Genomic DNA, 17,371 nt, shown 5'->3' with positions numbered 1-17,371 from the left:
CTTATTAAATTCCCCTTTTTAAAAGCCATTCTGTTTCTGGTATATTGAATTCCAGCAGCTAGCAAACTAGAACATAAACTATATATATATATATATATATATTATATATATATATATATATATATATAACCACGTAAAACTGTTTAATCCTGAATAGGACTGGAGTCAGCTGTATTTTTTAAGGTTTTGGATTTTTTTTCCTGTTTCTCTCCTTGAATATTTTCTGTCTTTCCTTTTAGCTGTCCATTGGTTTATACTGTAATGGTTTCTCCTGTGCCCCCTCTTAATTTTCATCTTCTAATCTTTTGAAAAAGCAGATATCCAAGCTTATTAGGTACATGTCAAGAAAAGATCAAACTACTTCGCCAACTTTACCATTTATTTCTTGAAGTGGAGATCCCGGTTCGGATTTGCTCCAAATTTGGAATCTGAGTTAATCAGATTCTTTATATCTGTTTCATTCACAGTAAGGCATTGCCATATATTTTAATATTACTTTTTGAATTAACCAGTTACATCTTGAAGCAAGAGGCCTTTCCCAGAAGCCGAGCCTAAGGAGCGGAGTTTATCCTTGGATGCAGACGTGCTGTCCACAGCACATGGCTCCGGAGGTAAACGCATCAGCGTGGCGGACTCGAAAACGGCCCGTGTCATTGCGGGGCGGCTTATTCAGTGAAATCTTCCTTACTCCCAAGTCCGCCCGCTGCACTCGGTCGCCCTGCGGGCTCGGCGGCGGGGGCTCTGGGGGAGACGGGCGGGTTCCCCACCCCTCCGGGCTGCCAGAGCCCACACGCCCTCCCCGCCCTCGGCTCCCCGCTCCCAGGGCGGTGGCACTGAGTGCGGTTCCCATCCTGACCCCAGTGCTCCCTTTGTGACTTCTCAGGTCTCCCATGCCGGTTTAACCAATCCGCTTACTAAGTGCCCTGGTAAACTAACACGTGGTTTCTTTTTTCCTGATAGAATGATTATCAGCCCAGGTTATCCAGAAAAGTGAACATGAACGATTCTAATTGTTTTGACTTTATGAAATGTCAGTAATGTCAAAGTCCTGGTCAAAGTAACAATATGTACTGAAATCACTTCCTGGTCACTTAGAAAATCCTGAAAACACGGCAGTCTTGAAGAAGAAACCCTGAAAAATAATTTTTTGTGGACTGAGTTTCTAACACAGGTTAAACACCAAGATAACTTGTAGCACAGATAAGCTACAAACCTGTCACATGACAAGTGACTACACCAAATGAGTGCAAAGAGTTGAACTGCTTGGCAGTGGCCCTTGCACTTAGAATACAACCATATCTGATAGGAAGGCCTGGCAGCACGCGAGTCATTCGACAAATATTTATGGAGCACTTCCTATATGCATGTCAGGTACTGTAGGTTCTGGGAATCCACGGGTGAGCAACACAACTCTTGTAGAACTTTCCATCTCATAGATAATGTGACAGAGGTAAATGCTTTCTCAGCTTAAGAAAATGGAACCCAATGCAATTCTGCAGTTCAGACTGCCCAAAATGAATAGGTTCAATGATATGAGTCCTTAAGAAAGCACTAAAGAGTGGCCAGGTTTGGTTTCTAAATATAATTACCCCATAAAAGGAACCAGGTTCCTTGGAGGAATGAGCGGTTCCAGGCCAGGGCATGAAAATACAAGTGAGCCTGGAGTATATTGCAAAGGAAAGTTTGTTGTTGCTCAAAAAGTGATAAGACTACAGAATGATACAGCAAATGTGGCAAATTTAAAATTAGTGGATCTGGGCATCTAGGGCAGTGGGGCGTGGAGGGAGGTGTTCAAGTTCTCTGTGTGAGTTTATTTTTTCAACTGTCCTGTAAGTTTGAAATTATTTCAAAATTAAAAGTTTAAGGGAAAAATTCTGAAAAAAAAAGTGATGGGGCATGTTAAAAGGACACAGAAGCCAGCTTGAAGTGGCTCTCAGTACAATATTTTGAACATCAGAATAACAGTAATGTATTATAGCTTAGAATCTAGAGTCTATACTGATGATAAATGAGAAAGGAAAGATCATTCTTAACGTAGTATGCCAACCCCCAAAATGTAAAAGGAACAAGGATTTCTAAGATCACCATTTTTAACCGTGATGGTCATCATCGATTCAGGCAGGAATCTTCAATGGTTGTGAAAATGAAAGCGTGTAAGGCTTTTTTAAAAAAATATTTTTATTGAAATATCTCCATGCACCATACTAGTCCATCCAAAATATACAATTGATGGTTCACGATATCATCACATAGTTGTGTATTCCTTACCATGATCAGTTTTAGAACATTTGCATCACTCCAGAAAAAGAGATAAAAAGAAGAAAACCGCATCCATCCCATACCCCTTACCCCTCCCTCTCATTGATCAGCAGTGTTTCAATCTACCTAATTTTCCCCCTTATCCCCCCTATTATTTATTTATAATTTATCCTTTTTTTTTTTTTTACTCATCTCTCCATATCCTGGTAAAGGGAGTATCAGACACAAGGTTTTCACAATTGCACAGTCACATTTTAAAAGTTATATCGTTATACAATTATCTTCAAAAATCAAGGCTCCTGGAGCACAGCTGTACAGTTTCAGGTACTTCCCTCCAGCCACTCCAGTACACTGTGCACTAAAGGGAACATCTATATAATGCATAAGAATAACCTCCAGGATTACCTCTCACTTCTGTTTGAAATCTCTCAGTCACTGAGACTTTATTTTGTTTCATTTCTCTCTTCCTTTTGGTCAAGAAGGCTTTCTCAGTCCCTTGATGGTGGGTTCTGGCTCACTCCCAGGAGTCATGTTCTACATTGCCAGGGAGATGTACACCCCTGGGAGTCAGGTCCCATGTAGAGGAAGGGCGGTGGGCTCGTCTGAGTGCAAAATTTTTGAGGAACAGGATATTTACACAGTCATGAACATCTCCCCACAAATCACTTATTAATGACAAAGGAAAAAATACTTTACAGTGAGGAAAGACAGACACCACCTTGAACCAAGTGATTAAAGCTAACCTCACCGGGTGCACAGGTGGCTCTGTGGTAGGATGCTCACCTTGCATGCAGGAGATCTGGGTTTGATTCCCTGATCATGCACCTTAAAAGACAAATACTGAAGTTAACCTCATGCTAGTGGTGTAAATCCATGTGTGCCTGCGGGCGGATGCACTGAGAAAAGCACATCACCCATGTGTTTTTGACCTGACTGTAATCATGAGGAAGCATCACACAAACCAAAATTGAGGGAAATTTCAGTGTAATGTAGCTGGCCTGTACTCTTCAAAAATGTCAATGTCGAGAGGGACAAAGAAAGGCTGAGGAACTGTTCCAGAGCAAAAGGGACTAAAGAGACATGGCCACTAAATACAGCGTGCCCTCCTGGATTGGGTGTGGGTCAGGAAACAGGCATTCCTGTAAAGGACATTATTGGGGTAATTGGCAATTTTTGAATATGGATTTTAGATTATATTTTCCGTGTTAGATTTCCTGATTTTGATCATCGTACTATGGTTATGTATGACAGTGTCTGTCTTCTTAAGAAATGCACTCTGAAGTATTTATGGGTAAAATGGGATAAGTCTGCAATTTATTCACAAGTAGTTTAAATAAATAAGATAGGTAGATAGATAAGGTAGGTAGGTAGAGAGATGGATGATAGAAAGAGAAAGATAAGATAGATAAATGATAAAAGTAGCTGTAGCAAATGTTAAAAACTGGTGAATCTGGGTAAGTGTATAGGACATTCTCTGTACTATTCTTACAGCTTCTTGGTAAGTTTTAAATTATTTCACATCAATGGGGGCCAGGGGAGTGGGGTGTGGCATGGAAACCCCTGGCTGGAGATGGCAGGGCCATTCGATGGGGCAGCGGGGACCTGAGTCTTTACCTGGAGGGCAGTTGCCTGGGAGACCCTCGTGATGAGCATCAAACTTCCTGGAAGCAAGAAACAAACCATTTTTGGGGTGATTCTGTTAAGACTGGGGGTTAATCTGTAACTTCTGGATAGTCCAGCTGTGTCTCTTTCCTGTTCCCTGGCTCTGTTCTTTCTGCCTTTCTTTAACCATATTATCCACTGGTGTCTTTCCTGCACTGGTGTCAGGTCGGTGTGAGGTGGCACAGCGGGGTCCAGAGATTGTTACAAGCTGGCAAGTGAGCGAATGGGTGGATACATCGAAGAGCCTGAAAGCTGGTTTTATCTTTGTCCGAGGAGGGAGTTACAAATGTGAATGAAGAAAAAGGTTACAATGAATCCTGTGGTGCTCTGATCTGGGTCTTGGAGGTATCAGTATGAACTCATATTTTTTTAAAAGATTAAATAGATGCTGGATGAGGTGACAGGTAGGTGTATATAGTAGATATAAATGTGTATGTGTGTGTGTGTGTTTTGCATATATACACACATGTGTATCCTCTGAGAGAGCCTATAAGCAGTAACACCCCAGGAACAGGGAGCGCATTTAGCTCCCACATCTTGTCCTCCAGCTGCAGTTCTCTGAAAGGAGCCAGAGCCCTCTGGAGAAATGGCTGACACCGGCGCTGGCACAGAAGCAGCATAGCATGAACCCGGAACATCTTGCTGTGCTGGAGAGTATGGTGGGAACTTGTCAGAATAACACAGGAGCAGCTTAAAAGGGTTCCCATTGGCCAAACCCGGGGCAATAGGCGCATCACAATAAATGCTGTTATATTAGATTAAAACCCACTGGATAAAATAGGAACCCATGAGTCCACTCTGACATTAATAAATGAAAAATGGTTTAAGTAAATGTAGAGAAAAGAAAAACACTTTCTTACAGTTAGAATACCCACTAATAAACGTGAAAGGACTGATGGAGAATCACCATTTGGCAATCATCATAGAAATAACTGATTCAGGCAAGGTCACCAATGGATGTAAAATTAATACATGAATGTTAGTTGAAGAATAGAATCAAAATGTGTCCCCACAAATTACCTTTTAATTACAGACAGAAAAATAATTTTATAATGAAGAAACCTGACAGACATCAGTTTGATCAAATGACCAAAGTTCCCCTGATAAGTAATAAGAGAAATTGCCATTTATGCCTCCTGACATGGAATACTGAGGCAAATAAAGCCTCACTTACGTTTGTGATATTTCTGCCCCACATGCATAACGTAAAGCTAATCATGAGAGAATATCAGAGAAACCAAAACAGAGTAACATTCTTCAAAATTATTGCTCTGTACTCTTTGGAAATGCCAAGGTCAGGAGTGACAAAGAAAGGCAGAAGAACTGGTCCAGAGAGAGAAGATTAAGGATAAATGAAAATTAAATGCAATATGTGTTCCTGAAATGGATACTGGACTAGAAGAAAAAGTTTTTTTTTTTGTTGTTGTTAATTTACTTTTTTTGTTTCTTCATGGGCAGGCACCGGGTATTGTACCCAGGTCTCTGGCTTGGCAGGTAAGCATTCTGCCACTGACCACCATTGCACCAACATTCTGTTAATTTACTTTTTGCTATAAATGACATTATTGGGAATTCTGAACAAAGTCTGTGGATTAGATAGCAGTATTATATAGTGTTGCTATCCTGATTTTGATGGTTTTTACTTTGTCTTTTAGGAAATACACACTGTAATACATAGGGGTTGTGCCAGTTTGAATCTGTAGTGGACCCCAGAAAAACCATGACCTTTAATCCTCATTCAGTATTGCTGGATGGAGCATTTTGATTGTTCCCATGGAGATGTGACCCACCCAATTGTGGGTGGTTAACTTTTGATTAGGTGATTTCCATGGAGGTGTGTCTCCACCCACGGAAGGTGGAGTTGCTTGCTGGAATCCTTTAAAAGAGGAAACATTTTGGAGAGAGTTCCTCTTTGTAGAGCCACCAGGAAGCCAGCAGACACCACCATGTTTACCACGTGTCCTGCCAGCTGAGAGAGAAACCCTGAACTTCATTGGCCTTCTTGAACCAAGGTATCTTTCCATGGATGCCTTTGATTGGACATTTCTATAGACTTGTTTTAATTGGGACATTTTCTCAGCCTTAGAACTGTAAACTAGCAACTTATTAAGTTCCCCTTTTAAAGCCATTCCGTTTCTGGTATTCTGCATTCTGGCAGGTAGCAAACTAGAACAGAGTGTGGTATTGGAGAGTGGGGTGCTGCTGTGGTTTGCCAATACCAAACATGTTGGAATGGTTTTTTTTAAATGGATAAGAGGAAGGTTCTGGAAGATTTGTGAGGAGCTTGATAGAGAAGGCTAGAATGCTTTGAAGAGACGTTGGTAGAAATGTGGACTCTAAAGACACTTGTGATAAAGCCTTAGACAGAAATGAGGTGTGTGTTATTATAGACTGGAAGGAAGGTGAGCCTTGTTTTAAAATGGCAGATAATCTGGCAAAATTTAACTAGTGGCTTTGGCTGGAAGGCAGATTTTAAAAGCCATGAACTTGGATACTTAGTAGAAGAGATTTCCAAATTGAATGTGGAAAGTGTAGCCTGATTTCTCCTTGCAGCTTATAGTGAAATGTGACAGGAAAGACATAAGCTGAGAACTGAACTCTTGGATACAAAGAAACCAGAAATTGAAGTCCTAGAAAATTCTGGACCTCCAGAAGGGGACACCCCAGAGAAAAGTGCCCCATGTGAGGATTTAACCAAATGGGTAACCAGTCAACCATCTCAGAGAAAGTCAGGCTCAGACATGGAGTTATCCAGGAAGGAATTGTGGAAACTCCTTATGTCTGATGGGCATGATCCAAGGCTACTCCATAGAAAGCCAACGAGAGTGTTGCAGGATCTGTATAAAGGGAACCACTGCCAGTCAGGACGGAGAGGGACAGAGAAGGGACACATTGGAGGAAAAATAACTTCAGAGGCAACGCCTTTGAGGCTGGGGTCTGGAGTCAAGAAGCCTTGGGCTAGGAGAGCGGACCCACCTAAGCCCATGAAGAGGGTGAGTTTGTCCCAAAGGCAGAGGTTGGACTCTTCCACGTTGCAGTGGAAGAGTCATGCCGCCTCAGGCCTTGGAGAGGGTGAAGCACATTCCTTGGGGTTTGGGGAGAGCCTAGCTGCCACCACATGGAGGGGTTGAGTGTGTGCCCCAGAGATGGCAGAGAGCTCGGGTGCAGCCAGGATGCTTGGAGAGGGTGGAGCCAAGAAAAAGGTGGTCTTCCCAATGTCCCCCAAGGTTGCATTCAGAGAGAGACAAGCCACTGCATAGGCCCTTGGAAAGGGTGGGACTTCTGCTTTCTAAAGCCCTAAAGATAAATGATTCTCAGACTTTGAAATCTAATGGACTTTGCCCTGCGGGTTTTTGAAACTGTATGGGTCTGGTGACCCCTGGGTTCCTTCCTCCCTATGGAAATGGGTATATGTATCCTATGAATGTTCCTCTTTTATATGTTGGCAGCAAATAACGTGGTCTGAGTTTTACAGGTCCAGAGCCAGAGGAGAATTTTGCCTCAGGGTAGACCATGCCTATAACTTACTTGATGAGATTTTATAGTTTCTAACTTTGTATTTAAATGTATTGTTACTAAAATGGTTTAAGGCTTTCTGATATTGTTATGGAATGAATGTATTTTGTATCTGGAAAGAGCATATCTTTTTGGGGTCCAAAAGGTGGAATGTGCCATTTGAGAAAAGCCATGTCCTTTAATCCTCATTCAATATTGCTGGGTGGGAGCATTTTGATTGTTCCCATGGAGATGTGACCCACCCAATTGTGGGTGGTAACTTTTGATTAGATGATTTCCATGGAGGTGTGTCTTCACCCACTGAAGGTGGAGTTGCTTGCTGGAATCCTTTAAAAGAGGAAACATTTTGGAGAGAGTCCCTTTTTGGTAGAGACACGAGAAAGCCAGCAGATGCCGCCATGTTCGCTATGTGCCCTTCCAGCTGAGAGAGAAACCCTGAACTTCATCGGCTTCCTTGAACCAAGGTATCTTTCCATGGATGCCTTTGATTGGACATTTCTACAGACTTGTTTTATTTGAGACATTTTCTCAGCCTTAGAAGTGTAAACTAGCAACTTATTAAATTCTCCTTTTAAAGCCATTCCATTTCTGGTATATTGCATTCTGGCAGCTAGCAAACTAGAACAGGGGTGATGGGGCGATATGTATTTAACTTAACTTTTAGTTGGTTCAGAAAAAAATATGTATGTGTGTGTGTATAGGTTTATATGTATATATAATCTCTACATAGCCATACATGAGTATGTACATGTGTCTGTATACATATATGTGTAGTAATAGATAGGATAGGGAGAGAGAATAGTAAAGCAAATGTGGTAAAGTGTTCACAGAGAGTCTGGATAAAGGTTATACAGAAATTATTTGTATTATTTTTGCATCTTTTCTATAAATTTGAAGTCACTTCAAAATAAAAGATGATAAAATAAATAAGCAAGCAGAACCAGAAAATCTGAAAATTACAGATTGGGAATTTTTCCAGCAAAGGGAGAAAGCTGATCCCATGAGCATAAAGGAGATTCTTGGAAGAAGAGATGTCAAAGACAGAACCTTGGAAATGCTACCAGTGCCCTAAACTAAATGTTTAATAAACCTTAAATAATTAAAAAATCTATAGCCTACAATAATCTGGTTAATATACTGGGGTTTTAATTGTGATACTGAGGTCTAAACACAGTCTCACTTCTATTTTTCATAGACATATTTACATATTGTAACAATAATGCTGCATTAAGCATTTTAAAAGTCAAAACATACAAATGTCTTTTATTTTACATTGTCTTGAGGCAGACTCTCAATTATTTCAACAAATTATTTAAATATGTGATGTTACCTTGCCTTGTTCTTATTTTTATTTTTTTCAATAATATTTCTTAGAGTGAATGATATTCCCAAATCCTTTAAATTGTCTAGTTTACTATTACATAGAGAAGCTTCAATATTGACAAATGGGCAAGAGAAAAGGGTGCTTAGATGTTTTTTGAGAAGTTTTCTCAGAAGAGACCATCTTAACAGAAAAATAATGAATACAAGTAGCTCAAGAGGATTAAGTTATGGCAAAATAAGGGGTCAAACAGTTCTTAGTATTTAAAACTGAAATTTGCCCATATAACTCAAAAGGAAATTATTTTATGTTATCAAAATAGTAATAAAGACAGTTCAGACTGGGTATGATTTATAAGAAACTTCTTTTTTTACAGACAGTAACAAGGTAGGAACTAATAATATGGTGAATGGGCAGGGACCACTACATGAGAAGTCTCGAACTGAACCAATGTGCAAAGAATTTATAGCAACTTAAACAGTAAATTACATTTTCCTTTGTGTTTAATCATATTTTCAAAACAACTCAGAAAATTGGGACTTACACTTCAGCTCTACCACTTAAATAATGAAGTGAACAATCTTGTTCATTTAATTCAGACATCCACTCTGATAAGCCAAACACTGAGGGACAAATTATTCTAATGCACCAGCTATCCTGGTTAAGTAAATTAGATAGTTGGCAAAACTGTACTTTAATCTTTATTTTCCCCTACTTTGTAATTTAAATGAGAAATGATTTAAGTATTCTTAAAAGTTGAAATTCTTGATATCAAAAGGGGAAAACACTGTTTCTTTTCTGCAATGTTTTAAAACAGCACAAATTATAGAAAACATGAGTAATTGCTAGTGTTATGTCACTGAGTTGTAATTGTATAAAAATCAGCATGAATATTCAGTTTTTCTTAGAAAAATAAAGTCAATCAGTTAATTCCATTAATGTTTGAAGCTGTTGCTCTTTGAGGAATGTTTGATTCCCTAAAGCTATTCCTTTCCAATTGATTACCTTCCAAGTTTGCAGAGAGCCAAGTACAGTAGGCTGAAATTTTCTTGAAGTTTTATTATGTTTGCAAATTTTTATTTCACTTAGGGCTGCAACTGTACCATACCCATGTCTGGAGCATTTTGATTGTTCCCATGGAGATGTGACCCATTAATATCTACAGCCCAAAGCATCCTAAGTGGGATGAGATTTAAATTATGACAACGCTACAATATACTTTAGATGTCAAATGTACTGTCCCATATCTCTAAAGAGGAAGTGAGCTATTTCTACTCTTTTTAGTAAACCACAATCCCTTCACTATTGTTTTTATGGTTTTTCTTTAGGCCTGTGTATTTCTCTAAAATTTTCAGTATGTTAATAAACCAGTGGCTATGTGTCCATTTTTAAAGAGCTTCAATTCTTCTGCCCCTCCCCCCTTGGCCTCTCTTACGTAATTAAGAAGTTGCCCCATTTTCTTTGGGGTGCTGATGAAAGGGACTACTGCTGTAGCTTCTGCTGCACATGAAAGAGCAGATAAATACATCAGTCTGAAGCAGATCAGATCGGTAGGGATTTATTTTTCATAACTGAGTGCTTGTTATCTACTGCACACCAGGTAACTGAGAATGTGGGCTCCGTTTTCAGAATGGGGACTGCCACGCCCTCTCTGCAGGCTGTCATTCATGTCCACCTTGGGTTCCTTCTACGGCTGGTCCCGAAACCTGGCTGATTAGAAGAATCACCTGGGCACCTTTCTCAACATGGCAGATTCCAGGACTCTTCCTCAGACCCAGTCAAGTACAATCTTTTGAGGCCTGGGAACATATGTGTCTAAAAAGCTCTCCAGATGATTTAATGGGAAACTAGATTTGAGAACCTCTTCCTGTGATTACCAGTCCGCACTTTAGAGCTCTCAGGTGCCCAGAGTGAGTGAAGGTGCCACATATGTCTGTCCTTTTCATGTGGCTATTTTAGGGTCTTCCACATCTGGCTATGGCTTACGTCTCTGGGCCAAGCCATATTTTATGCATTTAATTGCAGAAAGACATTTCAAGATTCCAAAAGACAGAGACTGGGCAAAAGGATTCACTCTTTTTTTTACTGCCTATAAAATAATTGTCAAATATTCAGGTATAAATTCTGTAACTTTAGGTGCTCCGTGCTGGTATGGACAACTTCAGGAGACAGCCCAGGCCCCAGAGCTGGCTCTGTTTTTTTGGAGTGGGCCTTGCCAAAGAGGTCGCCCTTAGCCGTAGAGCCAATGTACTGTAGGCTCAACTCAGTTACCCTTCCAAAAAAGGGAGGGGGAATTTTGACTTTTAAAAACAGTCCATACTTCCAAGGGACTTCTTTCATTGCTCAGATGTGGCCAGTCTCTCTCTAAGCCCAACTCTGCAATGAAATCATTACCCATCCCCCTATGTGGGACACGACATCCAGGGGTGAAAGTCTCCCTGGCGGTGTGGGAGAGGACTCCCAGGGATGGGCCTGGCCCTGGCACCATGGGATCAGCAATGCCATCCTGACCAAGAGGGGGAAAAGAAGTGTAATAAGGTACCAGTGGCTGAGAAGGTTCAAATAGAGTTCAGAGGCTACCCTTGAGGCCACTCTTAGACAAGCTTCAGTTAGACATTGCCACCTATCACAGCTTGCCAAATCCCAACCAAAACCATTTCAGCCAATCTTAAAGAACACTTAGGGCAATATACAAGATTCTACAAAGGTTCCATGCACCAGGGTAACTTTCCAGAAACCTACAACCTCCAGGTGGGTCCCTGGACCAGATAAGCCCTGAAATGCAGAGGGCCCAGCCTCTCCAGAACATCAGCTAATTCCATGCCCCTATCCTGTATTATCAACAGCCTCTTCCAACATGAAAAAGTCAGAATGGACATAGCCAAAATACCCCTAAAGATTAGGGGAAAGATCAGAGGAGGAGTTATAACAGAGAAGCTAGGATTTAACAAATGAGTATGACTGCTGAATCATTATATTAATTTTTTTTAGTCTCCAGTGTCTTGGAGCAGTCAGAAGGAAAACCTAAAATTGTGGAACTGCAACTGATATCAAACTCTAATCTGTTCTATAACTAATTGTTGCACTGTGTTCTGAAATTTAGTGCTTATTTGTATATATGCTATTTTTCACAATTAAAAAAATTATTATAAAAAAAATCCAGAATAGAAATTTTAGCCCCATGGTGAAATCCATTTTATCCTATTTTAAGGAGAAAATTTCTTCCTATTCTATTTATGGAGACATGCATATAAAAATGCAAGCAAACAATGTTCCTAATTCCTAGTATGTCCAAACAAGAGGCAAAAACCAAGATGTTAGTGGATGTTACTCTTCTTTCCCTCAGGGCAGATATGAAAAGGGTTGTATTTTAATTTAAGCTGCCAGAGTGCAATATACCAGAACCAGAATGGCTTTTAAAAAGGAGGATTTATTAAGTTGCAAGTTTGCAGCTCTAAGGCTGTGAGAATGTCCAAACTAAGGCATCCAAAGAAACATACCTTGATTCAAGAAAGGCTGTTCGGTCCAGATCACCTCTGTCAGCTGAGGAGGGCACTTGGTGACATCTGCTAACTTTTTCTCCTTATTTTATAAAGTTGCCCCAGGAGTGTTTTCCTTCTGCATCTCCGAAGTTCTCTGGCTCTGTCGCCTCTGTTGACTCTGAAGCTTTTTCCAAAATGTTTCCTCTGAAACGGCTCCAGTAAGTGACCCCACATTGAACAGTGGAGACACATTTCAATGCAGACCATCTAATCAAAAGGTCCCACCCACAACTAAGTGGGTCACATCTCCATGGAAACAATCAAAGAGATCCCACCCAATAATATTGAATGAGGATTAAAGAGCATGGCTTCTCTGGGGTATATGACAATTTCAAACTGGGACAGGTTGTCACAGGGATTTAGTCTATCTTGCATAATTTATGAGAGACCCCTATTATATGCCAGGAGTTATATAAGGATTTTCTTGTGGCTCCCCTAGAAATGATCCTCAAATCTACAAATGCATTCTTGACCCTAATATCTAACTCTTAAATTTCCCATTGCCTGTTGAAAAGTTCCACTTGAATGTCCTAACCACCAAGTATCTCAACTCTAATAACCTCAACTTTGTTTATCTTTCAAAATGTTTCTGGGTTAGGATTAGCCACAAGAAGTGTTTGGAAGGCAGAAATGAAATGGCAGTCATCACACTCTGAAGATGTCAGGCACTGCTGCAGCTCCTGCATGCTGTTGCTCATGTGGGGTCTCACTTTGGTGGGGGGCAGTCCAAGTCTGAGACTCCTTGAGCAACTGCTGGATCTCCTGCTTCAGGGTCTCAGACCTGAGCCCGCTGCATGTGCAGTACCATCGCTTCTACAAGAACCCACAAGCATATGAGTCCCTGAGACTGCAGGTGGTGAAAGACAGATGCACAGCCTAATTTGTCCTTGTGCGATCCAATTTGTCTTAGTGGGTCCTGCTCACCCCCAGTTCATGTCCAGCTATCTTTGCTGACCGTAGGTCCTACTGTTTTACAGCAATTACAGGCCCAACCTCAGACACGGAGGCCATAACCTAGCTCTCACTATTGCATGAGCCTATCCCTGTAATAAACTTCTAATTCTACATTACTCATAGCAATTATGCGTCTCCGGACAAATGCTGACACAGACGGTGATATTGGAAGTAATTCCAGAACAGAACCTTAAGAATGGGTTCTCTGAATTGGTTCTCAACTGGGTCTCTGATCTGATTGGATTTCAAAACCAATGATAAAGGCAACACCAGTTGTCCATGACTGATTAGCAGAATCATTTCTTAAATTATCACCTGTAGACACCTGTAGTCAATTGCCTAAAGAAGGCAAGGCTTTAGGTGACCAAGTAGATGCTTCCATAGAATATTTTAGTGAAAATAAGGAGTGTAATGGGATTGGTTGGTTACTTCTAAATATGGTAGATAACTGGAAGAAAGAAAAGGATAAGGTTGGGGCTTTAAGTTCCCAGCTCAAGATCAGATAAAGGACCAGGTTATGACTGCCATAAGAGAAACCCTCATCTCCTATAGCTGCAGGGCTGCAATTCCTAAAAGCCAAACCCAAAATCTAATCCTTAATTACAATGCAAATTGGATTCCCAATCTTGCAGGGTTTCATCTTAAAGTTAGGCATAGACTGGGCATGAGTGGAACCCTGAAAATTGGGATGGGGACATATGGACAGATTCTATGATGCTGGGGGTCTTAAACCCCTGAATTTTGCCAATCCTCCTTTGCCGGTAGCCTTTCCTCCCTGGTTAACACCCTCTGCTGCTTCTGCACCCCATTATAGCAGGTCCCAGAAGTGAAGGCAAAACATGCGAGATGTGCAGGGCTTACATTGACAGAGTCCCCGGGAACATGTGTGGGGCTGAAGCCTAAGGATGTTTGCTGGGTACCTCCGGCATGGCCCCAAGGATCTCTGCTTCCTGATATTCACACCCTTGTGTGAGCCCCTCCTACATTGTATCAAGATTGGGTAACCAGTAGAACACAGCGGAAGTGATATTATGTCACTTCTGAGATTAGGTTATGAAGGACGCTGCAATTTGTCTTTGCTGCTCTCTCTTTCCTTGAATTTCTCACTAGGGGAAGCCCTGTGCCCAGCAGCCCTGTGGACTGGCCCCTGTGATCTGGAGCTGAAGCATTCAGCCAACAGCAGAGTCAGTGCGCTTAGAAGCAGCTGCTCCAGCTCCAGGCTAGTGTTCAGAGACTGCAGTTCCAGCCAACAGCTTGACGACAAACTCATGAGGGACACCAAGCCAGAACCACCTACTGAGCCACGTCAGATTCCTGACCCTTGGAAAATGTCAGGTAATAAATGTTTGCTGTTTAATCAGCCACCAAAATGGGCCACACTGTAGTAGTTAGGTTCAGGTGTCAATTTGGCCAGGTGAAGGTTCCTAGTTCTATTGCTGTGGACATGGGTAGCCACATGAGCCGATGGTATGTGAACCTCATCTGTTGCTGATTCCACCTGCAGTCGGCTAGGAGGTGTGCCTGCTGCAATGAATGACGTTTGACTTAATTGGCTGATGCTTAAATGAGAGAGCTCAACTAGTCCAAGCAGCTCAGCACACCTCATCTCAGCACTCACAGCTCAGCCCAGGCCTTTGTAGAATGCAGAAAGGAATCACCCCGGGAAAAGTTGTTGGAACCCAGAGGCCTGGAGAGAAGTCCAGCAGAGATCGCCCTGTGCCTTCCTACATAAGAAAGAACCTCAGTTGAAAATTAGCTGCCTTTTCTCTGAAGAACTATATGTTAACTAAATAAATCCCCTGTTATTGAAAGCCAACCCATCTCTGGTGCATTGCATTCCAGCAGCTAGCAAACTAGAACACACACCAAAGGAGAGTACATTTCTAGCCAATAAGCGGCAGAATGCACAACCTAACAGACCTCACATAAACCTCACCAAAAAGGGGTGAGTGGATGGGAGAAGAAATTTTGAAAGATCAACACATTGCCAGCCCAGGCTGTAGAGAGGACTCATAGCCAGATAGGGTGGCCAGTGCTCCCTAACCCTAAAGAAGCCAAGTTTCACAATAATACAACATTTTAGAAAAGTTTTGTACATAAGCTATTCAAGATTTCTCTAGCACTGAGTTGTACAAAGCTCACTGAAATGGCACTTTTAGGGATAGCAGCTTCAGACCTCACAGAGGGTGATGAGATGAGCTTCCTATGGCTAAATCGATGACAAAACATAATCTTTCCTTTTGTGTCTTTTTAAAGGAGGGAGGAGGGTAAGTGGTCACCCCAACAGAAAGGGCACATGATCCGTTCTGTGAGAGGTTGAAAGGGGGGTGAGTAGATAAAGGATGGGATTTGGTCTCAGACATCTCACTATGTTAATTTGGTCATTTCTGATGAGAAAAATACAAAATAAAGAATAAACTGGCCCTAAGATACTTTAAAACTGAAAATGTGATGAACACTTTTAAAAATTTATTTATTAATTAAAAAAATCAACAAATGAAATAAAAATTAACAGATAATCAGTAATTCACAATATCATCACTTAGTTGCCTATTTATCATTTCTTAGAACATTCGCATCCATTCAGAAAAAGAAATAAAAAGACAATAGAAAAAGAAATAAAATGAAAACAGAAAAAAAAATTATACCTACCATACCCCTTACCCCTCGCTTTCACTGATCACTAGCATTTCAAACTAAATTTATTTTAACACTTTGAACACTTTTTTTTTTTGCTTACTCTTCCTGGAATCGCCTTTCTGGTTTGGCTGGTGCTTTGTATGGATCAATGGGGTCTGCTATGGTGAAGCCTTTCTCTGAGCTGGGTTCTGCTTTGCTCCCAATAAACAGGCCCATTCCTCCTTTCCACCTCTATGGAGAGGACAGCGTACATTAAGCTGTAAAGTGACCTTCCAAAAGTGAGAACGGGATTAGATTGTTGCTTCAGAACTGTGCAATTATTGGGAATGTTTTGCAAATGGTTTCTACAACAACAACAACAAAAAGGGGTAATCACAATGTGTGCACATCACAACCTGCTTTTAAAGACACTTGCTTTGTGCTCTGGTTCCCTTAAAAGTTGTTTCCAAAGCAGTTCACTCCTAGCGCAGCTGGACTCTCTGGGGAGAGGTGGAGACGCAGGAAGGCAGCAGAGGGGGTGTGGGGAGTGGGTGAGGGATATACAAGAACAGAAAGCAGCCTTCCAGTTAGAGATCAGTGCTCAGTTTAAAGGTCAGCTTCGCGCAGGCTGGCCTCAGGTGGAGTCAGGGTCAAAGGAAGGAGCAGCAGCAGGGCGGGAGTGGAATGTTCTAGATTTCATTCAGGTCAAGCAGAGGCTGGTCCAGCATCCTCTGGGTCCAGAGGCACTCCTTTTTGGTGCATTTCCATTTACCTTCCAAATCATCAAACTCTCTTTCCCAGCTTGGCTATGGACCTCTCATCAACTTAGCCGGGGACTCTGCCTCCCTAAGTTTATCGGTAAACATCTTTATCTCTTTGTCTCTGTCTTCTTTTTGAAAGTGCTTTTCTCCAGCAGCTCTGGGACACATCAGGTGGTGGCCCATCCACCACTCTGATATGCTCCACAATGGTGCCCTGCCAGCTCACTCCTCTAGGTATTCCAAGTCCCCTGCAATAATCGCTAATTTCCAAGCTACCTCCTCCTACTTTCAACCTACCTCTTCTGCCATGTGCTTAGCTATTTGGGGCTGGATTTCCTGGAGTCCCATCTTTTCTGGCCCAATGTTCAACAACCTTCATTCTTCTCTCATTTCGCCAGCTTTTGCAGGGCAGTGGCCAGGCGCTCTCAAGACTGTCCAGCTCCTCTTCAACCAGCTGGATCCACCAGTTCAAAGAAGCCACCTCCACCCAGCCGCTTCCGGGGCCCGCCTTCTCCCTCCACTTCCTGATGCAGGCGCTGGGCTCTCTCATGGCGTCATCCACCTGGCGCTGCAGGGCCTGGACCTTGGGCTTGGCCACCTCCATATTGGTGCTCCTGTCCCTGGGGCTCGGGCGCTCCTGCTCGTGCTCCTCCTCTGCATGGGCAGACCTTCCTGCCACCCGGACTGAGGGTCGCAGCCGCTTCTCCAACATGGGATTGCTTTAATCAGAAAAAAAT

The 17,371-nt window shown here is 41.9% G+C and overlaps 1 long non-coding RNA gene across 1 annotated transcript in view; it reads left to right on the top strand.

The window, feature by feature from the left end:
• Window positions 1-5,474: 5,474 nt before the first annotated feature.
• Window positions 5,475-17,371, top strand: part of LOC143666850 (uncharacterized) — a 13,279-nt gene continuing 1,382 nt past the window's right edge. Inside the window, exons 1-3 of the long non-coding RNA XR_013167756.1 lie at window positions 5,475-5,933; window positions 14,365-14,589; window positions 17,033-17,371. The exon at window positions 17,033-17,371 is cut by the window's right edge and continues 1,382 nt beyond it. This is a non-coding gene — a long non-coding RNA (uncharacterized LOC143666850). The remainder of the gene's footprint in view (window positions 5,934-14,364; window positions 14,590-17,032) is intronic.

Source organism: Tamandua tetradactyla, chromosome 23, assembly GCF_023851605.1.
Source record: "Tamandua tetradactyla isolate mTamTet1 chromosome 23, mTamTet1.pri, whole genome shotgun sequence".
NCBI lineage: Eukaryota > Metazoa > Chordata > Mammalia > Pilosa > Myrmecophagidae > Tamandua > Tamandua tetradactyla.
The sequence above is the reverse complement of the archived record's forward strand: the minus strand, read 5'-3'. Positions and strand labels throughout refer to the sequence as shown.